Consider the following 27,627-nt stretch of genomic DNA (forward strand, 5'->3'; position numbering starts at 1 on the left):
ATTGAAATAATGCTACTAAATAATATAATAATATTTTAGGTAAATGGAGTTAAATAACGTCGTGTAGATTAATTGCAGAAATGACCTATAACTATAAAGCAAGAAATATGTTCTAATGTAGAAATAATAGTCTTACTTCAAATATCTAGCATGTAATTTATTTATAAGCAAGTTCTAATTGACTGTAATTGATAGAAAAAAGTCTTAAATTGAATGCAGTTGGGAGAATAAACTTATATACTTTAGTGTCTTGAAGTTAGGATGTGATCTGAGATATCCGAGAAAAGCAGTAAGTTATTATTAAATAGTATTTAACTTTTCTAGACTGGACCCTATGGACATATGCATATTTGTACACACACACTCAGTCCTAGGATGAGCACACTCAGATCTCAGTCCCTTTGAAGACAACTGAACTGAACTAGCAGATTCAGCGTGTTTGTGGTTTATTTGCTCTGTGGCACTGAGTATTGATTAATGACATCATAAATCTTTTTGAGACTTACTTTCCACTGCAAACACACCATCCTGAAATGAGAGCTACAAGCATGAGTAGAGGTGATGAGATGTATGTCAAATAAGATAAGTTGGTCTGCGCTCATGACTGATGAAATAAAAGCTTTGGGGAAGTTATCTGCTTACTTTCCTTCCACCTTGCACTGTAAAATTGTCTTTCAAAGCCATCCTCAGATGCTTTCCTTAATTTCTATTGCGTTTATTTGTATCAAAAGCTTTCTACTGTGTCTGTGTAATCTTAGGGAACAAACACAGAAGGTTGGTGCTGCAATAGATGATTCTATTCATTCTAAGGCTATTAATTTTAGCACCATGATGTCTAAGGGGGGGAAAGTATAGGTGAGGATTTAGGAAGATATGCAGTGAAATCTTGCTTCTGTCTGTTACCAGTTGTGCGACTTTGAACTGCATCTTAGTCTTCTTATCTACAAAATGGGATTCTGCCACCATATGTTAATTAAGGGTTAACTGTTATAATACATGTAAGGCATCTAGCACAGCCCTAGAACGAGATAAAGATTTAATACATAAAGGAGACATTTCATCCTTCTCAATAAAGGGAACAGTTTCTCCCACCAACATTCATTCGTTGAACCATCACTTAGGAAATATCTCTCTTAGGCCACCCACGGATATTAGTCATGACAGGATGGTGGTGGTGGGATATTCTCCATTATTATACACTCTAATATTTTAATTCCAATTAGGCTGTACATCAATTATTGCATACTATAGCAAATTATAAAACACAGTTTTATACAAGGGCATGAGGGCAGATAATTGGGAGTTAACAAAGTGACATAGACCCAGTCCCAGACCTCAGAGAATTTAAGACTAGGGCAGTGGTTCTTAATCTGAAGTGATGTTCCAGAGGTGTATTCGGCAATGGCTGGAGACATTTGGTTGTCACACTGAGGGAGCGGATGTCTGCTCCTGGCATATAGTGACTTGGGATGCCACTAAACATTCTACAATGCACAGGACAGTCCCCAACAACTGAAAATTATCCATCCCAAAATGTCAATAGCGCCTAGGTTGAGAAGCCCTCGGCCAAATGAAGCAATAAAGAAAACATCTGCAGAATCAGGCTGCAAAGTGCATTATAGAGCAGCTATCCACAAAGGTACAATGTTTGCTTGTAACCATCATAGCCACTAACGTTCTTGGCGCCCTTAGTATGTGCCCATATGTCTTAACCCACTTAATCCTCTGTATAACTCTATGATGTGGGGGTATGATTATTAGATCCATTCTAGAGATGAGGAAACTGAATCCCAGGGAGATTGTACTAATTGCTGCAGTTGCAAAGTTAGCATGTTGTAGAGCTAGGATTTGAACCCAGGAAATCAGTCTCAAAAGCCTACCGTCCCAACCATTATGCCAATTGTGCAAAGCTTATTGGGAGCTCTTCTAATAAGAGTAGCAATTTTTTTTTAAAGATTGGCACCTGAGCTAACAACTGTTGCCAACCTTTTTCTGCTTTTTCTCCCCAAGTCTCCCCAGTACATAGTTGTAATTTTAGTTGTGGGTCCTTCTAGTTGTGGCATGTGGGATGCCGCCTCAGTGTGGCCTGAGGAGTGGTACCATGTCCTCGGCCAGGAGCCGAACCAGCGAAACCCTGGGCCACTGAAGTGGAACGCACAAACTTAACCACTCGGCCACGGGGCTGGCCCCAAGAGTAGCAATTCTTATCATAGGAGGAGTCTGAGGATCTGGATTATAGTTTCACTGTGATTATAATCTCTCTGAGCTTCAGTTCTCAAGGGGAAAGATTTGGATTCTGCCAGTTGTACTAGCCTTTGTAAGTCCTTCAGCTTTAAAACTGAATTATTTTGGTATTAAGAAGATAGTATTCTTTCAACAAATTTTTGAATGCCTAGTATGATATTGGCAGTGTCGAGGTGCTTGGGAAACAAAGGAAAGATATTATTCTATGTGAAATAAAACATAATAAGATAAGTTTCCTGGACTTAAAGATTTTACATACTCAACAACAGTATAAATTTCATAAGGGGAGTTCGCATAAACTTGTGTGTACATATAGAAAAATCGCTATAACCAGTTAGGCTATGACATCCCGGAGCATTTGAATGATATCATCAATGATATAGATCAGATTTTAGTACTTACGTATTACGTTTTAAATAGTTTTAAAAGAAATCGTACGTGTAGAAATACGAAATTCTTTGTATTGTAGAGTCATATTATAACTGCTGTGAAGGAGTAGTTTTAAGTTGGTGTCTAAGGTGAAAATAATGCCAAATTGTGTCTACTTCAATTTACCCTTGAAAACTCTTATATTTCCCGTAAAACATGGGGTACTTGGTGCCATAGTTTCCTTAAGGCTGCTTAACAAAGTGCCACAAACTGGCTGGCTTAAAACAACAGAAATTTATATTTTTCTTTCTTTTTTTTTTTTTTAATTTTTTTAAAGATTGGCACCTGGGCTAACAACTGTTGCCAATCTTTTTCTTTTTTTTTCTGCTTTATCTCCCCATATCCTCCTTGTACATAGTTGTATATCTTAGTTGCAGGTCCGTCTAGTTGGGGGATGTGGGACGCCGCCTCAACGTGGCCTGACGAGCGGTGCCATGTCCGCACCCAGAATCCGAACCCTGGGCCGCTGCAGAGGAGCGCGCGAACTTAACCACTCGGCCACGGAGCCGGCCCCATAAATTTATTTTTTCAGAGTTCTGCGGCTAGAAGACCAAAATCAAGATGTTCTGGGACCGTGTTCCCTCTGAATGTTCCAGGGTAGAATCTTTCCTTGCCTTTCACTTATTTCTAGTGGCTCCCAACAATCTGTGGCGTTTCTTGGCTTGTAGCTGCAGCACTCCAAAATCTGCCTCCATCCTCATATGGCCTTCTCGTCTGTGTGTGTCTCTGTGAGTGCTCTCCTCTTCCTAGGAGGCCACCAGTCCTTGGATGTAGGGCCCACCCTAATCTCCTATGACTTCATCTTAACTAATTACACCTGCAAAGACTCTATTTCCGAAGAAGTTCACATTCTGAGGTTTCTGATGGATATGACTTTTGGGGGGACCCTGTTCAACTCACCACACCTGGTATCATGTATATAATTCTATATGGGAATAGGAATGGTTACATGTAGAATGTGTACAAAGAAAAAAATGATCTTGCAAAATGGAGGTTTTCAGCACTGTCATTAAACACTAGAATCAGATGTAGCATAATGAGACACTTAAACTGTTAGTAGCTATAAGACCTGAACCAACTCACATTAATATCCCCAACTCATGCATGAGAACAGAATTGCCTGCACTATTATTTTTCTCTCTCTTTGGCGCATGGTTAATTCCATTTAACTAAAATGGCATTTGATGTGTATTCCCCCAAGAAAAAATGATGAATCATGTAATTATTTCACCTTTTTGTGATTTTTCTATGTATCTAAATATTCCTATTAAAATGAATATTACTATTTTGGATAGATCAGAATGTCCTAACCTTTATTTTGCAAATTTCCAAATTATTTACCCTGTTATCATTATTCTATTGTGAAGTTCTTTTTTGGATCTTTAGTATCATCACTGTAAAAAATCTGTTTATTATAAACTCAACTAGAGTCGTATAAAATCTCATGATATTCGTATACGAGGCAATTTTTTTTAGATTGAATTCATTAACTTTTATATCTAGTCATGGTGAAAGTATTAGTTAAATAAGGTGCTTAAGAAAGCCATATGCTGAAAGCAATGAAAAAGATTAATCTGATACAAAAATGAAAAGGCAAACCAGAAGAAGTGCTTTGAAATGGCACAGTAAGGCCCTCCTAAAATCTGCTCCTCCAAAAGTGCAATAAAAATACTTGCAAAAATAGTAAAGACCGACCTTTTCAGAATCAGGAAATTAATCAAAGCCTTGCAACAATAGGAGAAATGTTTATTCAACAAAAATAACTGACGCTTGGTAAGAGCAGCACACTTTCTGCTCTATTTATATCCCCCATTCCCCAGGTCTGTTGTAGCCTTGAAAATCAGCAGCCTCACAAACACAGCATATGTAGAAATTAGTGGTTTAACAGTAACTGGAGGGGCAGAATGGGGTTTGGAGCTTTCCACAAAATCACAAAGCCAGAGAATTGTCACTATTTGACCTGTCTGACAGCTCCATAGAAAAGCTCCATTTTCAGTGTCTGTCTTTATTAAACTGACTCAGAGCTTACTCAATGGGAAAATCCTTATCTGCAGGGTGTTTGTTGAAAATAATCAGGAGGAATTGTTTAACTTTAAAGCTTCTGGAGGCGGTGATACCAGTTAGGGCAAATAAGAAGCTGGCTAAGAAAACCAGAAAAGAAAAACTGAGGAATGAGATGTTAAAGGGGCCTTGGAAAAGCTCAGACATATTCTGGATGATCCAGGCCATGCACAGATGCAAGGCTGTGCACATGCCCAGGAACAACCAGAGAAGGCCCTGATCTCTCACCTCTGTCTGACATTGAAGCTCTGCACAGGGAGGAAGTGAACACAAAGGTAGAGTTGTGAACTGACAGGCTTGGAAGGTTTGTCCCAGCACACAGAGTCCTTTAGCAGAGGATGGGAGACTTATTTGTGTAAGGCAGTTAAGAAAATCTCTGTCTAATGACTAGCTGATCACAAAGCTAATTGAGCTGACACTTCAGTGGCATATGATAAAGAATACAGACTTTACATCCCTGGTACAGGGAAGTCATTAAACAACGGGAACAAAAGACCTGCAGTAATGGTAACAGCAACAAGAAACCCTACAGGGAGAGTTGGATATAATTTCCAGAGTGTCCCGTTAAATTATTTAAATTGCCCATTGTTCAATAAAATATTACAAACCATGTAAATAAACAGGAAAATATGCCCCATAAACAGGAAAAAAAGCATCAATAGAAAATATCCCTAAGGAAGGGCAGACATTGGCCTTACTAGTCAAAGAGATTAATCAGCTATTACAAATATGTTCAAAGAACTAAAGGAAGCTATGTGTAAAGATTTCAAAGTATAATGTCTCAGCAAATAAGAGATTAAAATTATTAAAAAAAGAAATAGGATATCTAGAATTGAAAATTACAATAACTGAAATGAAAAATTCACAGCAGAGGCTCAGCAGCAGATCTGAATTGGCAAGTTCTGAATCAGCAAACTTGAGGATACATGAATTGAGATTCTCTAGTCTGAAAACAAAAGAAACAGAAATGAAGAAAAATGAACAGAGTCTTAAAGACCTGTGGGAAACCACCAAGTGGTCCATCATACGAGTAATTGGAGTTCCAGAAGTAGATGAGAGAGTGAGAAAGAAGCAGAAAAAATATTTGAAGAAATGATGGCCAAAACATCCTAAATTTGATGAAAAACATTAATCTACTCAGACGTAAATCTCGACAAATTCCAAGTAGAAGAAACTCAAAGAAAGCCACAACTAAACACTTCATAGTTGAACTGTCAGAAGTCAAAAGCAAAGAAAGTCCACGCAAAAACCCACACATGAATGTTTATAGCTGCTTTATTCATAATTGCCAACATTGTAAGCAACCAAAAAGCCCTTCAGTAGATGAATGGATACATAAACAGTGGCACAGCCAGACAATGGACTGTTATTCAGCGCTAAAAGAGAAATGAGCTATCAAGCCATAAAAAAAATGAAGGAACCTTCAGTGCACATAACTAAGTGAAAGGAGCCAATGTGAAAAGGCTACACACTGTATGATTCTAACTATAAAATACATTCTGGAAACTATGGCAATGGTAAAAAGATCACTGACTGTGAGGGGTGGAGGGTGTGAGGAGGGTTGAATATGCAGAGCACAGAGGATATGTAGGGCAGGGAAAACACTCTGGATGATATTGTAATAAGAGGTACTGTCATTATACACTTGTCCAAATCCATCGAATGTACAACACCAAGAGTGAACGCTAAGGTAAACGATGGGCTTTCAGTGATTATGATGTGTCAGTGTAGTTTCATCAATTGTAACAAATAAAGCACTCTGGGGGATGATGTTGATAAGGAGGAGGGGGGCTATGCATGTGTAAAAATATATGGGAAATCTCTGTACCTTCCTCTTAATTCTGCTGTGAACCTAAAACTGCTCTAAAAAATAGTCTTTAAAAGAAAACAAAACAAAAAAGAAAGAGAGAGTCTTCAAAAGCAAGGAGAAGTGACTCATGAAGTAGAAGGAATTCTCAATAAGTTTTCTAGTGGACTTCTCATCAGAAATCAAAGAAGCCAAAATAACTTCTATCATTAAAAAGTATGGAAATAAAAAGGGAGTAAAGTCAGGTTTCTGGCTGAAATTGAGAACAAGAATTGGCTTTCACCATCAGCTTCTGATTGGAATTGCAAGTAGCGATGAGAATGAGATTAATGTACCATCTAAAGAATAAAATGATCTACGAGAATATTTCATTTCTGGCTTTTATCATTTCGTGTCTCTATAGATTGAAATTAAGCCTAATCTCTCACATCACATGCTTACTCTTACTGGAACAAGTCAAATTAAGACAAATAGGTTACAAATATATAATGACAGATGCCAACTGTGTGGGAATATATGTGTACTAAGCATTTGATAGAGGCTTTATAGATTATTACAGCTATAAAGTTTTGTAATTGAACTGTCAGGCTCCAAATTCTTTTAATTGATAATTTGTTCAAGTGCATTGTTGATATGAGTGACAAAAGAAAATGAACAGCCTGAATACCACAAAAAAAAAAAAAAAAAGGAAAAAAGATCTTTAGAACCTGGGAAGTCCTTTGACAAAAGAACTTTTCTGAGGTTAAGGATGGAGAATAAATGTAAATTGCAATGAGTCAAGCTAGACCAATTGAAAACCTTGCTTGACTTGAATTAATTCATTCCATCCTCATGAGCGAGGAATAACCTTCATTTTGTACATATATGGTCAACCACACTCTGTTTATGAGGCCATAAAGCATCAATAGTTGTCTTATCAATATGAAGTCTTTTTTATAAATCCTGATCTGGGTCTCATAATGGCAGCCATCCTCTCAGCCGTTCTGCAATTCAGAAGGGCGTCTGTCACATTTCATTTTGTAATCTGATTCCAACATTGTGACCTCCATTTGGGCCTTGGCCCACTTTTCTCTTTTATAATTGCCAGTTTATAATTTTGGATCATGTCCACTAAGGCACTTACATGAGCAGATGAGTGGTCCTTCATCCCCGTACTGTTTCTTCTTATTTTATTACAAATTTTTCTGTTCTTCTGAGCATGATTGACAGCTGTTTGAGGCCAGGGGCTGTCCTTCATCTCTTAATTCCTTCTAGCTCCCAGTGCAGTTCTTGGTACACAAAAGGTGCTCAAAATCTAAGTAAATGAAGAGTTACACTTTGTATATAAAGAAAAGCTAATCAGTTTTAGGAAATTTGGCTCCCTCTTTCCTGGGCTATGGTTTCTTGTTTTCCATATATATGTTAGAGTTAATTTCTAGTAACCAGTCGATATCCACTCTGTAGTTTGAAAGCAAGTGCATCACTCCCCCATCTGTAAAATAGAAGAAAAATGTTACTTAACTCTTAGGGCTATTAAACGGATTAAATACTTTAGTGTATGGAAGGTGCTTGTCACGTTAATCCAGTCATTCTACAGGTTCAGGTGAGTGGCTGATGCTAGAGACACATCAGAGAGCACAGCAGCTCAGAAATTCCCACTCGTGCAGCTCCCAGTCTCTTAACAACATGAAACCACAGCACTGGGCCTCCAAGTAAACTCACCATCAGGCCACGTAAAATCCAAAATAATACTGTCTAAGGTTGACTTGTAAGCACCTAGAATCGGTAATAGTGATTGCTTAAAGTGACTGTAGATTCAGTAAAAAATTTCACTGCAGCCTCAACTCATTCCTGTTATATTTTGAGGCCAGTAAACTATAAAACTGACAAATATAATAACCTGTTCTCGAGTCTAAATATTCCAGCTGTGCAGTTACAGGACTAGCACTGCGGCTTAAAAATACCTTGTGTAGGGAGTCTTAAGGAGTCTAACTGACCACAAGATAAATATGAGGAAATAGTATGATACGGATACAAAAAAAAAATGATGCAATTTCTTTTTACTTCTAAGGCTACTGTAGAAGTATATATTCCAGAACAAGTGACGTGATTCTCTGACTCAGTATACTATCACGCGTCACAACTCTGGAAAAAGTATGAATAAGCAAGAATGCTTCTAGAGAAGAGCAATCAGTACGTGAATGTATGAAAAGTAATATATGGTGCAAGAGGAATTCTTGAAGAAACTCTAGATCTGAGACGCAGAGAAGATTTGAGGAAGAAATAAGAGCTGAAGGATCCCATGGAGGAGAGGAGTTGGACAGAATTCAGATCAAATGAGCAAAGCTAGAGAAAGGCAGATTTAAGCTAAATGTGAATATGAGCAGAAAGAAAATAAAGTCCATGCACTTGTGAAACTTATGAATTGAGTCCCTATAGAAGAATTCCCACGGAGGCTGGATGAAGGCAGTGTCCTGGTCCCGCCCAGTCTGTTTTCTTTTGAAAGCATGGCCGCTTTTGACATTTATCCCATTGTCAAGATCAAATGGCTAATTTTTTTTTAGCAAGTTCACATAGACTTGAAGAATGTAAGCTTAGAACAAATAAAAATAAGGGTAGAGAATCTTTGAAAGAGTAGGTTTTATTATTACTATTGCTAATAAAATACTTTCTCTTGGGAATGTACCAAGCATGCATTCATAAGTTGGTTGGTGAACCTTGAAATTCATTTTTCCCTTAAAAAGCAATATCTTAAATCTTGATTAATTATCCCCACAGCCTCTTTAAATCATGAAATCAACTGAGATCAGGAGAATAAGGGAGGCCTATGAAAGGGCACCCCTTTCTTTTTTAAAGATTTTATTTTTCCTTTTTTTCCCAAAGCACCCCGGTATATAGGTACGTATTTTCAGTTGTGGGTCCTTTTAGTTGTGGCATGTTGGATGCTGCCTCAGCATGGCTTGATGAGTGGTGCCATGTCTGTGCCCAGGATTCAAACTGGTGAAACCCTGGGCTGCCGAGGCAGAGCATGCTAACTTAACTGCTCGGCCATGGGGCCAGTCCTCCCACTTTTTTTTTTAAGATTTTAAGGGCACCCCTTTCTTAAATGTTGTGTTGACACTAGAGATGGCAAATAGCTTGCTTCTCTTCAACCAACTCCATTTAATTGGAAATGACTGCCTAGATATCTTGTGTTTAGAAGAACTCTCAGGCAGAGTCTATGATCACTGGGAAAAAAGTACAATGATCAGCATTGTCTACCATTGACAGAGGACCTGCACTTTGTTATACACATGTCACATAGCAGACATTCCTGATGAAATTAAGAGTCATTCATCTTGGTGGGTTTTAAGTTCGTTCTTTCAGGTTTCTGTTTGCCCGTGACACCCCACTTTATATCCGGCTTTCCCTGCCAGAGGCGGGCCTGGCTGACCTACATCAAGTGAGGCTCAAAACCAGATGCAGACCATAGCCTTGCATCGACCTCCCCCCAGCTCCCACATTTGCATAAAGTCCTATCCTTATATATGAGTCACAGTTGTCCTACTCTGATCAAACCCTCACTGATAAACTTGATTAAAATTGTGCACGAGATGGGAACAGATGTGAAAGGTTGAACAAAGTGAACAGTATTTTCTATTTGCTAATAGTCCTTATTGAGAACAAACACGTAATGGTTTTGTACATCAAATAAACCATTAAGGCAACACAAAGGCCTCTGTAGGCTCTTGCTTCAGTCAAATGTTGAGTCAAATCTTAACGCAGATGACTATTGTGTTGCTAGGAACAGGAAATATCCACACTGCGCTTCACACGTTCTGGGTGGCTATTCATTGGATTAAGTGGAAATGAAATGCTCTGTGCAGCTCTATTTCCAAGGACTGATTTAGAAATTCATTTTAAGGATAATGTATGTACCTTGTAGTGTTAAGATAAAATGACTTTATTTTGGGGAAAAAAGTGATCGAATCCTTTTGTCTTGTTGCTACATGTCAGAATTTTTTTGAAATGCACAAGTAGTAACTTTTAAAACTTTCATGAAAAGAAATGGAAACATTATATTAAATTTTTCTCTTCAGATTTATTCATTAAAAGAAATAGATACCATTATAATATATAATGTGTATTTTTTTTATGGTTTCCTAATAGATATAGGCAACTGATTAAGCAAATCTCTCTCTTCCCCTCTACTCTCTAATCCATCTGTATCTTCTACATGGGAAAAATAAGGGAAAGCCCTTGAATTAACAAATTTAAGGCAATTCTGCCCATTTGGTAGAATGAAATTTTTTCATAAGTGCGGTTCCCTCTCTTCCTAATAGCGGACAGTTTACAACGTAGGAAAAGTTCTCATTTCTACCTGAAGCCATTGTAAAAAATTTCATAAGAAACTGCAACATTTCTGCTCACCCACATGCAGCTCAATTTCTACAGCTAGTTTGAAAAAGATGCCAAAACCCATATCTGAAAAGAGATAAATAATAGTTTCCCTGTTCCTGAAATGTGTGCATAACTCAAACTCAATTTGACTGAGGGACACACATGGCATTCGGAGCTCTCAGTGAGTTTACTTGATGAATGCAGTAGCACTTTCCCATTTTCAATTGTATGCTCAATTTCCTACTTTAGAAATATCCTAAAATTCATCAAGCATTAAGCCCTGCTAGGTAGTGACAAGATGTGGGCACAGCGGTGCCCATAAGAGGACCTGAGTCTTTTCCTTAGGGATATTCCTAATGAAAAACTGGTTGATGCCTGCAAGTGCCTTGAATTGTTCTATATAAAGAGCACAGTGAATTCTAAACCTCTATAGGTGTGAGGATGTGGCGTGTTGAAAAGAGGAAAAGCCTACAGCAACTAGAGAAAACTGAAGATGTCTCCTGGATTGATCAAGAAAAAAGGGAATTCAAAGATTTCAGATTTAATATTCTTTCTACTCTGCTTAGACTTCAGCTTTTTCTTGATCTCCCCAGTTCAATGGTTCTTAAACAACAGGATGCATCAGAATTACCTGGGAAACTTGGTTTTAAAAAAAAAGGCAGATTTTTTCAGGGCTCCCTCCATTCATTCTTAACTGAGTCCAGAATAAGTCCTGGGGATGGATTTTTGTACCAAGGTCTTCAGAAATTATGGCATATGGTACTGCTTGCACACAAGTCACAGTGCAAAACATCCAATCGTTAACATAAAATTTTAAAGTAAAAAGTGCAAAATCATCTAGTGAAGAATTAGCACAGTACAGTACCAGAAACCCTCATGACATAACTCTCTGCAACCTTAGTGACCATGAAGGAAGAAGGTTCTCAGACCCCTCTGTGCGTGAACATCACCAGGTGTCTGAGCAAAATACAGATTTGGAGTTAATACATTTGGCCTTGAACCCAGAAATCGCTACTGTTAGCCTACACCCACCTTGATCCTGCTGCATGTGGTTCGTGGCGTACACTTGACAAAATTCTGCTTAAGGAATATCGTCAGCACAGTATGGGCACTAAAGATGTGATCATAACAGCTGTAACTTTGTACAATCACAAATTAATTGAGAAAAATTGAATCCACTTTATGCCGTGAACTACAGAGAGTTTTCTCACAAGTACATGAGCATTGGGTATTTTTGTTAGGATCCTTTCTTTCTAGTAATAAAAATTTTAAATCACTCCGTAAGTTTATTTTTATTAATAAAAAAAGAAAAGCATTTGGCTTATGAATTTAAAGTTCAGTGTTAGCTATATCTTCAGGGATCAAATGGTGTCACCAGAACTGTTTCTTCCCATTTCTTGTCTCTGCTGTCTACATGCTAACTTCTTCTTCTGATGCCAGACTCTCCACTTTGGTGGCAAAAGTGATTGCAAGAGCTCTAGTCTCAGTCCCTTGTTCAAATCCAGTGGAAACAACTAGAATCTTGTCAGTGACTTCCTGCAAAATCTTGAGAGTTACTCTGATTAGACAGACTTAGGTGATGTGATTGGTAGAATGTGGTATGATGATTGCTTCAGCCTTGATCTATGTATTGGGCTGGGGGGTAAAAATCCCCAAGACCATGCTTACTGAGAGAGGGTAAGGGGTGCATCCCCCAACTGGTTGACATTGTTTGCTTTTCCCGGAAGAAGGGGGGATGGATCTGGGGAGACAGCTCCAGTAAACATCCACTATGATATTGTGTACTTACAGAAACAACCAGAAATAATGTCAGGGTTAGTGCCTGCAAGGTTGCCAGATGACTGGTGTCGAAAGAGAGAATCTAATATTTTGAGCTTTCTTGCTGGAAAACACAGTAAAGAAAAGTACCAGAGCTATCAGTATTTGGAGCTTCTAATTAAGCCAGTTTAATTATTACCTTGTTGGGATTTGAAATTTGTTCTTGAGCTCTTGGCCATTCCCCTGCACGTGCCATGAAGAGCCTTGCAGAGTCCGTGTATGTCTGTGTGTAACCCTTCCTCTGGGGGTCTTAAACTTTTTCTGTTCCCTAGACCCCTTTGGCAGTCTGAGGAAGCCTATGCACCCCCTCTCAGAATAATGTTTCTAAAAGCATAGAATAAAATAAAATAAAATATACATATGATTACAGAGAAAACCAATTATATTGAAAGTTTCAATATGTTATAAACAAATTTGTGATATAGAATTATGTGCTTCTTTAGTAACACATTACATTGTTTAATAGAAGTAAATATGTTATTTTTTCTCCTTTTGCTGTCCCAGTTCACAGACTCACTGAACTATGGACTCCAGATTAAGAAGTCCTATCACATAGATGCTGGTAGCCTCTTAGCAGAGAGGACCATGTAATTCCCCAGTTTAAAGCCCTCCTCTTGCTCCCAACTTCAGGGTAAAGTCTGAAATCCTGAACATGACGCACAGGCTCTATTCTAACTTGATTGAGTTCAGTCTCTCAAGCTCCCCCATCTTGTACTTATGCTCAGACCATACTAGACAATATGCAGTTCCACGAATGAGCAGCATTTTCTCACCTCTGGTCATTTTCAGACAATGGGCACCTGCCATGACGAGCTCTGCCTCTCTCTTTGCCATTGCACCTGGTAGACTCTTCCTCATCCTTTAGGATTCAGACTCACTTCCATCCAAGACTGAGCTAGCCGCTCCTTCCTTCTACATCCAGTGCCCCCTCCTCATGCCTATGTGGCGCTTCCAACCTGGTGTAAGTTAATGAACTGGAGAATCAGCATGGGCAAATATTGGAGCGGTCTCAAGCGTAATAGAACATTTACTCCCTTAGCTCCTCTAACCACCGCAAGTTTTCAGGCAAGGGTCTCCTCTAGATAGTAAGTGCCTGTATTATTAAAACTATTTCAATTTTTGCATCAAATGCTGGTGTGAAAGTAATTTTAGTATTCTGTTTAATATGTAAACCTATGATTGAAACAGATTAACTATTGTGTCAAATAAGAGTGAAACTTCTGTGTGTCTGTGTTTATTTTAAATTGTACCATCAAATGGATACTAATAACAATGTCATAGTTATTTATTATTTATGATGTTCAGGCGCAGCTTTTAGCACGCTTTGTATATTACCTCATTTAATCCTCACAGCAACTCTACAAGATAGCTGAAATTATTATTCCTGTTTTGAGTAAACTGAAGCTTAAAGAAGTTGAAAAACTTGCCCAAAGTCACATAGCTGATAGGGGATTTGAATCCAGAAGTTTCAGATTTCTCATCCTTAACCACTACCGCATAATATAATATTGATTTTTATTGACAAACTCCCATGTCACTTATGCATATAATGAAAGCCTATGTATGTATGCATTCATATACATAATGTATACATGTATATGTATATATATGATTTCTGCATGCATTATTCTTATCATATTTTTCTGGTTGAACATCCTGACTACTGTATGGATTTGCTGTTAACAACTCTCCTCTAGGAATTGGTAAAGTTCTAACCAGGAAAAGCTAATAAAGTAAATATTCCAGTTGTGCCTGAGACTTTTACCATCTTCCTGCCCATACTGATTCTCTGCCTTAACAATTTTTACCAAAACGTCATCTTGAACTAGTGCTAGAGTAAGGGTTATCATGGAATTTGGAGAGGCTAGACCTCTGTTCAAATCTTAGTTTGGCATCTTGCACCTCCTGAGGAATTAACCACTTACTCCACACCTCATGCTCCTCATAGGTAAAAGTGGGACATGACACCTGCTCAAATTTAAAAGTGAAGAACTTATCTGCCTTTTGGGTTTTCTAACTATTTCCGTTTCTATTTGATAATATTTTAGGAATTTGAGATATGGGTCTCTGATGTGAAATGTGTTCTATCTCTTGTAATCTTTTGCAAAATGACCTCTTCTCTAGTCTAAGAAGGGAGAGGCTTATATATAACTTTATTTTCCAGGCTTCATTATTCTCATTCCATCTTTATGATTCTTGTCACATCTAAGTATTATCTAATCAAAATAATATTCATTATTCTTTTCTTCTAAATTGACCCAACCTTTTCTTTTTATGTAATTAATTTTAAAAGGGAACTGCGTAGCTTCTCTAAACTCACTGAGTAGATATACTTCTTCTTTACTGCATTAAGGTAAATAAAATGCAAAATGAAAGCATTCAATAGAAATGGCCCCTCAACTCATATCATCTCTCATACCAGTGGTAGTATTTGCACTTCCTTTTGGGAAATACAGGCATAAAATTGTCACCTGAAAGAGCATTCTATTGTAGGGGAGGAAGACATTTCCTCTACCTTTTCTGGGTTCGTCTGGCTGGAGAACGAATTAAATTCACATGAGACAGAATAGCAGGAAAAATTAAACAAAGCTTTATAACATGTATACATGGGAGAGGCTCAGACAAGCTGAGCAACTTGCCAAAATAGCCAAAACCACCACCTTAAATCATATCCAGCTAACGACAAAGGAGGATGTTGGGGGTGGGGGGAGTCAGTTACAGGAGATTACCAGAAACAGGAATAAGATTATTATGCAGATTTAAGTCCTTGCTTTGGCATTGATTAAGAGTTTCTAGAGAGAAGTTCATCCCCTTTCTTCTTCCTGGTACAGAGTGGGAGGCACCTTTACAGATAGAGATTTCCTTTACAATGTAAATGTCTCCTAACAAAGGGCAAGCAAGTTCCACCCCTCAGAGCCTCCTTCCCTGTCCCAGTTTATCAAAAACAATCAGCCTCAAATAATCCTCATGCCAAAGACACATATCTTGGCGTGGCCAAGACCAGTCCCCCACACTATCAAATGTCCCCTAACTGATGGGCCTGGCATGAAAAGGGTCGTCTGCTCACTCACTGGAATTTACCATTCCCCTCTCCAGCTACACACGCAGCTTTGACCCCTTAGCATTATAGACGCAGCTTTGGTCATGGTCAGGAGCTAAGGGCAAAGCAGGCCCTTGGCAACAATATACAATAAAAAAGTTATTTAACTGTAGTGTCATTCTACTTCCTCCTTCTTCATTTTTCTTATCTCTTCAGAATTCTAGCTGTCCATGTGCCTCACTTGCCCACCCTCACTGAAAGACCAGTTGTGGCTTGTTCTCCAGAAGCAGAACCCCTTCCTGGAAGAGAGCATTTTCTTCCATCTGTATTCATTACCTCTATTCTGCCTCAAAACTTCAGAACATAGCTTTCTCAGATATTCCCTCAGATATATGGTTGGTGACTCTCTGATCTAATATGTTGATTCTCCACAAGTTTTCTAACTGATAATACTGTGGCCAAATTTCTTGGTCTCTGCCAGAGAAGGATTTGAATTTTAATGGGGGAGTGGCCTTGAATCATTATCTTTTATTCTAAAATGATGAGTGCCTGGGAAAGAAGTTTAATACTCTTCCTGAGGAGACTTTTCTTGAGCAGAGACTCCTCCCACATCACCTTTCAGATGGTACCAGAGAGCCTAGAAATTCTAAATCCTTTGGAAGTGAAGTCCCATTAATCTTTCTATGAGAGAGTCTGGGATCTTCAAAGAAATAAACAAGCAAAATTTTCTCTTAAATATTTTTAAGTATCTGTTATTCTTCTCATTTTTGGTAAGTTTTTACAGGTATAAAGTAGAAGCAGAGTAGTTGAAAGTAAATTATATTGCAACTTCCTAATAATTTTTATGACAATCTGGCGTCTGGCTGTTTTGTCTGAGTCTCAGCCTATGGATAGTGACACTGTAGGCTAGGCATGCCTGAGACACTCACCTGGGCCCATGCTACTTGTGAAAGCCCCCACAGATATTTCCTCCACCAGAACCAATGTTGTGGCTGGACAGGCCCTTATGATTCTTACTATGAGTGCAAGACTCACCTAGCAACAACCATCAGGGAACTTGGAGGAACAAGATTTATTACTCACAGGTCCTGGAGGATACACAGCCTGCAGGAGGGCCACACACCCACACAGAGAGAGGGAATGCAGACCTAAGAAACTGCCTTTATTGGGGTCCAATGGTGGGGTCCCTAGGGTTTTGCAGGTTCACTCTTTATTGGTGAATTTAAAACAAAAGAGAGGAAATGAGGGCATGGGAAGGAAAAAGCAGGTCACTCATGTGGTCAGCTATCTAGATTACCCGGGGAACTTCATGGGCGGGGCTGGCCTGGTTCCTTGTCTGGTTGTTTTACTGGGAGCTGTGTCATAGAGCTGGCAATACGTTTATTCATTCAAGATGGATAGCTTTGAAATGGATGCCTCAGCAATCAAAAGCTTAATATCATTCATTTGCATTATAATGAGAAAGCTTTAGGTCAGGCACCTGCGCTAGACTGGTCCACACTATTTTTGTCCCCTGTCGGTGGAAGGACCAGTGGATGTGCAGAAGCAAACTTGCTATGAAACTGATGAAGCTGAGCTAAGCTGGAAGACTCCTGGATTGTGTGGACTCCTTGAGAGCTTCTGGGAGGAGTTCAGCAAAGTGTTCACAATGTGTCCGCCATAACGTATTTTTGAAAACTTTGAAAAAATAAGACATTTTGATTTTAATCATTTAAGACCACTGTCTGACTTGCCTTCTATCACATTCTCCCTCGTTGAGTGACTTTGGCCATGACTGTATGTGGGATGTGCTAAAGGAGATTTGGGGGTTACACTTAGCTTGGGTGTATGTGGCTCAAAGTCACTTCCGTGTATCCATCTTATGAAATTATGGCTAGCCATCTTGGCTTAGGAATGGCTCCCTGGTTTTTTTTACTGCCAATTTCCCTGTCGTCTTGACAAAATGGTGCAGAGTCAGACTTATGTCAAAATATTAATTAAATATTGTGAGTTTTTTTCTGGATTGTGTGATGTTTGTGTCATTTGTCACCTTTAAACACTTATATTTGGTTGTGATTTCTTTTCTCATTCCAAATAAGCATCCCCTCTTAATACTTAGTTTTGAATTCGTAATTTTTTAAAAATTTTCCTTAGTGAGAAGCCTCACACTGTATGTGCTTCGAGCCCTACAATTCTACCTTCAGGCACTAGCTGCATCCTTCCCCACAATTGGGACTAGTGAGACCCCTTCAGCAGACTCTGTCCCTCAGGAGATAAGTTTTGTAACTGTATTTGGTTTCACAAATTTTATTTCTGGAGTATAAATGGCTTAGTCATTACGTTGGTGATTAGCAGAAATGCCCCACATTACTCACGACTTCTACCACCACTCACTTCAGCAACAATGCGTCCCACAGTGATGGCTGTTTTCCATTTTTTTTCCCCAAGAAGTTTTCATTTTGGTTTATTTCCTTCCTCCTTAGGGCACTCCTCTTAAACTAGTCCCCTTGATATTTGCTCTCTATCTTCCATGCCTTGGAACAATTTCCCAAAGATTTAATTAGCTCCCGCATCAGTGAAGCAGTTCTTTGCAATGGTACCTCTGTTTGTAAACAGGAAAAGTCTTTTATCTTTGGCTGCCCAGAGAATTTGCTACTCAAAATCCATTTCCCCATCCAGTTTATTATTTCTCAAGTTGAGAATTGCACATACCTATATTTTTGCTCATAGCTGCTTACCTCAGGGCCTAAGACTCAATGACATATATGGCACCTTCCACTTCAATATTGGATTCATTGTTGGACGAAAATACCCAAAAGGCTCCATTTCATCTCCAGCTTTCATTACTTTTGGATTCCATAACTAAAGTGTCCTTAACGGAGTGAGGAATGTTTTCATACTTTCTAGATGGTTCAAATGTAATTACAAAGTACGCAATTTAACAATTTCTAATCAATGTTTGTTCATATTTCACATTGCCAAAGTGCTATACTATTATTTTTTATACACAGTGAGTGCTTTATTTCATTACGTTGATTCATTTGTCTTCATGTCTTTTAAAATGTTTGCATCTCTTACTTATCCATTCCAGTGATTGTGGACAACGGTTAGAGACGATATAATCCAAAAATCTTTTATATTTGCCTCTGAAATAAATCTCAATAAATTCATGTTTCATGAAAATAGATTGTTTAGTTTAATTCGTTTAACCTGAAATTTCTTTTAGTTTTAAGATTTATTATTGAAAATGATTTTAAAATACATTTTTCTATTTTCTTGCTTTACCATATTTGACATAATTTAATTAAATCTTACTTAGTGTTTGAGGATTTCATCTTGCCTAAGGTCATTGTTCTGATCCGATCAATTCCAATTGTACAACATTTACAGAGACTGTAAATGTCAACAGGACAGGGTCGAAGGTTAGTGGACTTCAGAATTGACTTAAAAGGTAAAAAAAAAGATAAAAGGAAAACACATTCCTTAACTTGTTTTTTTCTAGTAAATTATATAGATTTAAGAAAACAATGCTATGAATTATTAAAAGTGTGGATCCTAGTTAGAACTTTGATTTCTACCTACCAGTGTTCAATATGCCAGATTTGCTGTCTAAATTACATTGAGCCTAGTATTGATTTGGAATTGGCTGCTATTTGAACACACAGGTGATAAGAAGGAAAGGTGACAGAAAATGTTCTGGTTGGACTTCAACCGTCTGGCTCAGATGCCTGTGCTCTTAGTTGCTAAGCTGTCATACTTTCTCAAAAGCAACAGTTAGAAAACAGTGAAAAGAGCAGTGCACATTTAATTGGTACTTTAGGTTTACATAAAGCACGTTTATATCCTCTGCTTGATTTTGTTTCCACAATGGCCCAGTGGAAGAAAGAGAGAAGATGTTATATTCTCTTTGCAGAGAAGATAAAATGGAGGCCTCGGGAAGTTAATTGCTACATGGGAATGATCATTATTTTCAAAGGTCACTTCATTTAATATTTAAATGTGGTCCACTGTATAGAAATCAGGATTATAAAAAGGTGTATGATGAAAAGTGAATCTCTGCCTCCTGTCCTTCACTCATCTAGTTTCTCTTTCCCAGAGACAGCAGTTGCTGGGAACTTGCGTGGCTTTCCAGAGATGTGGAAGATGCTTTCCAGAGCCTGCCTTTACCAGGGGTTGGCTAGCAGCAGCCCTCAGGCTAAATCTGGCCTGCTGTATTTTTGTACTAAAGTGTTATTGGCATACAGCCACAGCAATCCATTTACGCATTGTCTGTGGCCGCCTTGTGCTACAACAGAGTTGCAACAGAAGACATCTGCTCCGCAAAGCCTAAAATACTGGTTATCTGACCCTCTACAAAAAAAGTTTGTCAAATTTAACTTTCAAAAGTAAGTATAAAGTGAGGTGTTTGATCCCCATGCCTCTTATTCCGAGGTTTGCACACTAGTTGTGGGTAATCTGTGTGCTGTTTGCTGACATGGACTGAACCAAAGAATAATGCTCATTTTGATCTGTGCACCCCTGTCCATGTAGAGGGGAATGTGTCTTGTAAGTGGATTACTGACTTGCTTTGCTAGGAAGGTGGCTGAATCTTGACCATTATGGGGTTTAAACCCACTCAGCCAGTTGGTTTGGGCCTTTTCAGTGCTAATGTCTAGATTAGTAATTCTCACACTGTTGGCCATCATCCTCCGGAGAAATTCTCAGAAGGTCTGCAAGGTGTCCACACACCCTTTTTCCCACTGAGAGTGAGTAACGATGTGGATACGGTTCCTATTGTGATAATTACGTGGTATCAACTAAAGCTTCTCAGATCCTAAAATTCTTAAATCAGACAATAAAGTGAAAATTATGCATCGATAAAATTACCTTTGAAAATCCATTATATTTCCCATAAAGTTTAGCGTATGGTCATGTTATTCCTCAGTAGGCCCAACAGAGGGAGTTTTTTGGTCCAGTGCTCTTGTGTTGGTTGAGGAAGAGAGAAAGATGTCGGTAGGTGCTCAGGAGACTTGTTGTATGTAAGTACTTAACCTTCTTTGCTAGAATCATTGTCGAGGTGACACGATGTTCACACTATGAGAGGCCACTGGAAACTGAGACCAAGGAAGAGCATCTTCATTTCTTCAATCTCAGGATCATTTAGGGACATGATTTACTCAGTGGGAAGAGCAAGAAGAATTGCCAATTCTGCAAAATTATTTTTCTCCTTTACTTTCTCATGCTTTCAATTCTTCAATTTGTCTTAGTAAACTGTGCCTAGGATTCAACTTTACTGACAACTCTCTTTTATAATATTTCATATTTGAAAAATTTGCCATTATATATTTTTGCAGCCCATAAATACTAAATGTCTACCTACTAACATTTAGGGCTTCAAGTCGAGAGGGTTTTCCATGCCAAAGGCTACGTGCCATGGACTGCTTCGAACAGACTTATCTTTTCAGTGGAATTCTGCTCATTTTTCTAGCTTGCTCCAAACAAACAGACTGAGTCCTCTTTACACGTAAATAAAACACAAGAAAAAAAAATTCCTGAAACCTCTCCTTAATGTTTCTAGGGAATACAGTCTTCAAATAATATATAAATGGAAGTATTTTTGAGATCATTCTGTGAATATCATCTGGTATTTGAAAGTCAGGAAAAACAAACATTAGTTAAGGCATAGGGTAAAATCATTCTAATAAAATTCCTGATAAAATTATTTCACAGTAAGGAATGCTTGCAATAATTTGGTCTAGGTGAGTGATTACAATAGGTTCTCCAGAACCCACGATCAAGGACTAGTTAAAATAACTTCTCTTGTCTGCTAGTACATATGAGTAATAGACTGTATTTCATTGTAATGAAAAGGGGTTAACGTATGAGAGCATTTGGAAGAGTTTCAAAACTCCCTTAGGCACATCTTTACTCATCAATGCGAGCAGAGTTTGAGGAAATCTATTTGCTTTGCAAAAATAGTAACTTGCCGGGCAGGCCCAGTGGCCAAGTGGCTGAGTTCGCGTGCTCTGCTTCGGTGGCCCAGGGTTTCGCTGGTTCAAGTCCTGGGTGCAGACATGGCACTGCTGGTCTGGCCATGCGGAAGTGGCATCCCACATGCCACAACTAGAAGGACCCACAACTAAAAATACACAACTATGTACTGGGGGGCCTTGGGAGAAAAAAAAATAGTAATTTGCTTATAAAGTATTTAGATATCAATGATGAATAATAAGTCTGAATTATTATGAAATAGGATACCATTTCAATTTTCTCAGGAAGATGACCCGAAAATACCATTCTACCTTGCATGCTATTAATTTTAAAAACTTTTAAAAATGGAAAAATTTCCCTTCGGTATTTTATTATAATTCATTCTCTATGATCCATATTATCAAAGAAAAGAAAAGAAAAATAAGTGGCTATGTTATCACTTTCGTTGTGTATCGGTTTCAGTTAGTGTTTTAAAAAAAACAAACCTGCCGTGTATACAGGCAGAAAGCTTTTGAGGCAAGCTGCTTTGGTTTTGTTGTAGAACCTGAGAAACAGAATTCATATTCAAAGAGAAAAAAGTATCATTCTTTATGAGAAGAACCCTACTAAATCATTCATGCTCCTCCTAACATACATGCCTACTTCTACCACTCTACACGCCTACTAAATCAACAAGCTCCAGGTAACCCGGTTTCAGCTGTGAGTCATTTGAAGCCTATAAAATAAATTTCCTGGGTCAACATCAAGAAATTCAAACTCAGAGTCACGAGATTGAGGATGTTATGATAATGTCTGCCACCACAATGCTGTCAGAATTGTCTTTTTATTTCAGTGAAAATCATGATGAACACAGCTGAGAAAGGCCAAAGATAACTTATTTTAAGTTCAATATGTACACTTTGCAGGGGCATTAGGATCCAAGGAAAAGTCTCTAGACCAGCTCGCAGGAAAGTTGGCTGCCTGTTTTTGCTGTGAATGAATCAGAAACAGGGCTCATCAAATAGTCCTGTGCTCCCCTACATTTTCCAGTCTTCCTTGTAGGTAGGTTGGGGTCACATGACTAGTCTGGCCAGTGGACTATAAGCAGAAGAGATGTGTCAGCTGGGGGCCAGGACAGTTAAGAGGAGGTGCTTCCTGCCTATCTCTCTTTCTCCGTCTTTGCAGCCTTAGAAGCCACAGATAGCATAGCTACAAGATGGAAGAGGGCCACCCAACGCTCACTAGGCTTCATGTAAGAGAGAAAGGATCTAGAAGCCACTATGGTGTCTTTGTCTGATGTGGCAGCTAACATTAACTATCCACTGATACAGTGAACATAAATCATGGATTCTATTTTTATTCAATTTCTATATGAAGGTAAACTACCTGTTTTATCTCAAAAACACAATCATTCTTGTGAAAATATCTGGTAAAACGGAATGTTAAATTGCCAGCCCAAGAACTGTAGAATAAGTTGATTTAAACTGTCATAGCTAAAGGATTACATCTACTCTAACTTGATCTCACAAAGAATTTAACGTTGCATTTTCATAAATATTTTGTTACTCACTCTGGATTTCTCCAGCCACAATTTGAGGCCTTCACAATTTATTCAGTTTTTGGTGAAAGATGGGAAAATCCGATTGCTACCTTCAACATAGAAAGCATTTAGATGCTTGTAATAAATGCTTTTAACTCAATACAGATAATAACTTAGCACTATTTTTCTTTTTTTATCAAAATACCACATAGATTTTCCTTTTATATAGAGATATATGTCTTAAGGATGTAGCTGAACTCTCACTGTTTGCTCTACCAACTGCTGGGGCTCAGAACTACCCACACAGCTTATTGGTGATGGATTCAAGCAGTACCTGGGGTTTTGATGCTTAAGATAGATCTTCGGATTATAATTAAGCCTGCTCCATATTAATGGTTCATTTTCAGCTTGGAGCCATGGAACACTTGGGTCTGTTTCTTTGTGAAAATTAGAACAGGAATCTTATCTCAATTTACATTTTCTATTTTGTTTTCTAAACCCTAATTTGAAACCAGACTATAGAACAGGAAAATGGGTGAGAATTTGATTTGCTTTAACAGAATTTACTTACTGTTATTTATACTATTATACATACATACTGTTATATGTTATACATAAATTATGTATATGTTATATATTTTATATATATGTTATACATATTTGTACTGTTATATATACTTCAGTTAGACTAAAAGAGACTGATTTTGTAACATGGAAGGAATGGTTCAACTCTATTTTTCTGTTTCAATATAGGTTGTTATAAGACTAAATTTATGCTAGCTCTCAGGGAGGAGGGAAGTGCAAGAAAGAAAAAATAATTAAAGACTTACATTATCTCCTCCACTAACTTGCAATAACTAGCAAAGAGAAGTCCATACATGTTGAATCTTACGTTGCAAATCAGCATGCAATTGGGCTAAAACTGTGAAGGTGCCATAAATGCCTTTAAAAGTAACAGTTGTGGAGTCAGACAGACTAGTACCTATCTCACAGAACTAGTTAATGAGCTTAGCCATTGGCATGGAGCAATTATTCAATGAGAGCCATTAAACATAATAATAGCTGTATCAGCACTTCAGGACAAAGATGGGCACACGAGGCCAGATAGTTCATTGTTTCAATTATTCTACTAATATATGCATTGAGCACTTGCTACATGAAAGATCAGTGCAGGTCAACCTGGGCAAAGCACAGTTATACCAGCATGGCAGGGATGGCTAGTCATCCACATAAAATTCATCCTCCTACTTCCATTGAGCAAAGTTGTTACTAACAGGCTACTGTAGGCCTGGAACTACATATCCTAGCCTCCTTTGCACCTCTATGCATCCGTGTGACAAGTTCTTGCCAATGGAATATCAGAGAAAGTGGCACTTCTGGGCTGGGCCTTCTAAGAAGCAAGTGTATTTTCTTCATTGTTTCTTTCCTGTGCATTGGCTGGTTGCAGAGGGCCATCGGGACCTAGGAAAGGGTGGAATCACAGGATGGATAAAGCCTGGATTCTTAAAGAACGACAAGGACAAAAGTTTCCCACATTGGACTGTTATATAAACAATAACTATTTACTGTTTTAAGCCATTAAAATTTGGGGATTATTATGTTATGGTAGACAATACTACTCCTAACGAAAAGAGTCAGATGGGACTTGCCTTCCATGACTTTAGAGTCTATAAGCAAATGCCTACTGCAGCAGGTTGCCTTATTATTTTCAGCTGTAGGTATGTCTGAGGGGTCAAGCCTTTTGGGAATTTGAGAATGCATGGCCATAATAGGAAAGCTCTTGCTTCCTTTTTCCCATGTCTTGCCTTCATCTTCCCCTTGGATAGAGAGACATGAACTGAGATGAAAGTATGGATTCTGGCGTTCCACTTTTATTTCTGCTCCCACTGCTTGCCCTCCTATTGGTGAAACTCAAGGCCAGTTTGGGAATTCTTCACCACACTGTAATGTCATTATTTACCACCCTTTCTGTTTCTGTTAACTCTGCCATGCTGGTGTCTTGTATACTAAAACTTGTTCAAGATTTAAATACAAATTTAAAGATAAGAACAGAGTATAACCAGGAAGTCAAGATTTCTGTAAAGTATGAATATAAAATGACATCAAATTAACTTAAATGCCCAACATAGAATGGCAAGGCCTATCTTAAAATGGCCCTTGCAAAATATTTCGTATGTTTTAGTTTTAACTGATCTGATAAAAATCCTTTAAAACCTAAGTACCGTTTCCAGGACATGCCTGGCGTCTGCCTCCAGTCAGCTGTAAGTGCTCAGTATTATTACAAACTCTCCTCATTGCAACTTGGCAAAACGTACCCTATAATTTGCCTCCATGACTTTTACACGACTTTTATTAACAGTCAGGTGGCATACAAAAATAAACATTTATTTCTCATGTGTCAGTGTAATTCAGCTGATCCAGGCCAGGCTCAGCTTGGAGGACCTGCTAATCTTGGCTTGGCTCACTCAGACATGTGGGAGTTGGCAGGGGGTCGGCTGCTCCAGACAGGCCTTGGATGGGGATGCTCAGCTCTGCTCCACATATCTCTCATCCTTCTGGGAGCAGTAGGCTGGTCCAGGCCCATCCTTCTCTTGGCAATGACAGATGCCTGAGAGCATAAACCCAATTTCACAAATTATTTTCCAGCTTCTACTTGCATCATGACTGATGACATCCTGTTCACCAAAGCAAGTCATGTGATCAAACTTAGTTTCCAGAGGTGAAACAATATATTCATCCTCTTGATGGGAAGAGTGGCATAATTACATGGCAAAGTCATATCCTTGGCTAAGAGAAGTATTTGTACCATTAAGGCAGTTTACCATAATCATCCTATCTTCCCATCAGAAGACAGTAATTCCCAAATTCAAGCTCCCTTCTTAAACATACACAGTTTCCATTTGAAGCTGACTCATTTTTATTATTTCATTAAGAAAAAAATCTATGTCTTTAATCACAAGTTACCTAGAAGGCAGAAAAGCAATATTTTTAAAGGAATTTTGAGTATTAAAATTTCAGCCAATGGCAAAATTTATCTTTCAAAGAGCGTATGTAAATATGTGTTCATAAATCTATTCATTCATTCAAAAAATATTTGGGGCATTGATAATTTACAGAAAGTCTAAAAGCTTCAACGGACAAAATATTAAGATAATGTCTCTACCTTTTAAAATGAGTCAAAATTGGAAAAATGGCCCCTCCCAGGACCTCCACCAAAATAATTTATAAGAGTAGAGAAGTCCAATAAGGAAATGGACTTTTTATATTTGTTTTACGCCATCTAATATGGTTCTCATTGCAAATTCTACCAAAGAGAGATGCATATTACTAGTTATGTTACTTAGTGTCAAAATACATTTACTAACCATTAATGGTATTAGATATATATGGGATTTCCCACGGGACTCTGTTAAAATGGAAGGAGGGGATCCAATAAAAAAGTTGAGAAGCGCTATATTTGCCTGATGAATTGAAAGGAGCTCTGTGTAGAAAACAGTAACATGGCAGTCCTGGGACTACTCTCCATAGAAAGGGCTGCTTGCAATGTTGGCCCTTGGCCGGCATCTGAGGACTGGGATATTGAAAGGGTTCCCACCTGCCTAGAGCTGATGACAATGTCTCACCGTGCCGAAACTCTTTATGCAAACAATGGGATTTATGCTGAACACTGACTACCCTTCAAGGAGTCCACAATTTGGGCACATGCTAGGCAGAGGGGGCCTGTGTGACCAGCCCCTAGTAAAGACTCTGGGCTGTGAGTCTGGTGAGCTTCGTTAGTGGAAACCTTTTACATGTGTTCTCACAGCTCGCTGCTGGGGAACTAAGCAAGTCCTGTGTGGGCTCCTCTGGGAGAAGGCTCTTAGAAGCTTGTGCCCACTTTCCTGAGGACTTCACCCCATGAGTGTTTCCCTTTGCTGGCTGTTCTCTGTACCCTTTCACTGCAACAAATCATAGCTGTCAGTATGACTGTATGCTGAGTCCTTAAGTCCTCCTAGTGAGTCATTGAAACTGGGGGTGGGCTTGGGGACCTTTGACCTAAGTATTATTTTCTATTTCTTTGTTCCTAGTTTTGAAAGATGGCATTGTGTGGCAAATTCATTCATCCATTCAACGGAAATTTACTGAGCACCTATCATGCAATAAGCACTGGGCTAGAATCTGGGAATAAATTTGTGAATAAGACCTACATGGCACTTGTCTTCGTTGAGCTTGGGTTCAACAGGGGTTGAAATAATAGACCAAGATAAAGACAAACATTTTTGGCATGTCCTTGCCTTTTTTTGTCTGGCTAATGTGGAAAACATGCCAACTAGTTATATAGCAGTAAATAAACGAGCCACTCCTTTAACAAAACACTTCACTGAAATTCAGCACTTGGCTTTCTGTTTTCCCTGGAAAAAA

This window comes from Equus caballus, chromosome 16 (assembly GCF_041296265.1).
Source record: "Equus caballus isolate H_3958 breed thoroughbred chromosome 16, TB-T2T, whole genome shotgun sequence".
Taxonomy (NCBI): Eukaryota; Metazoa; Chordata; class Mammalia; order Perissodactyla; family Equidae; genus Equus; species Equus caballus.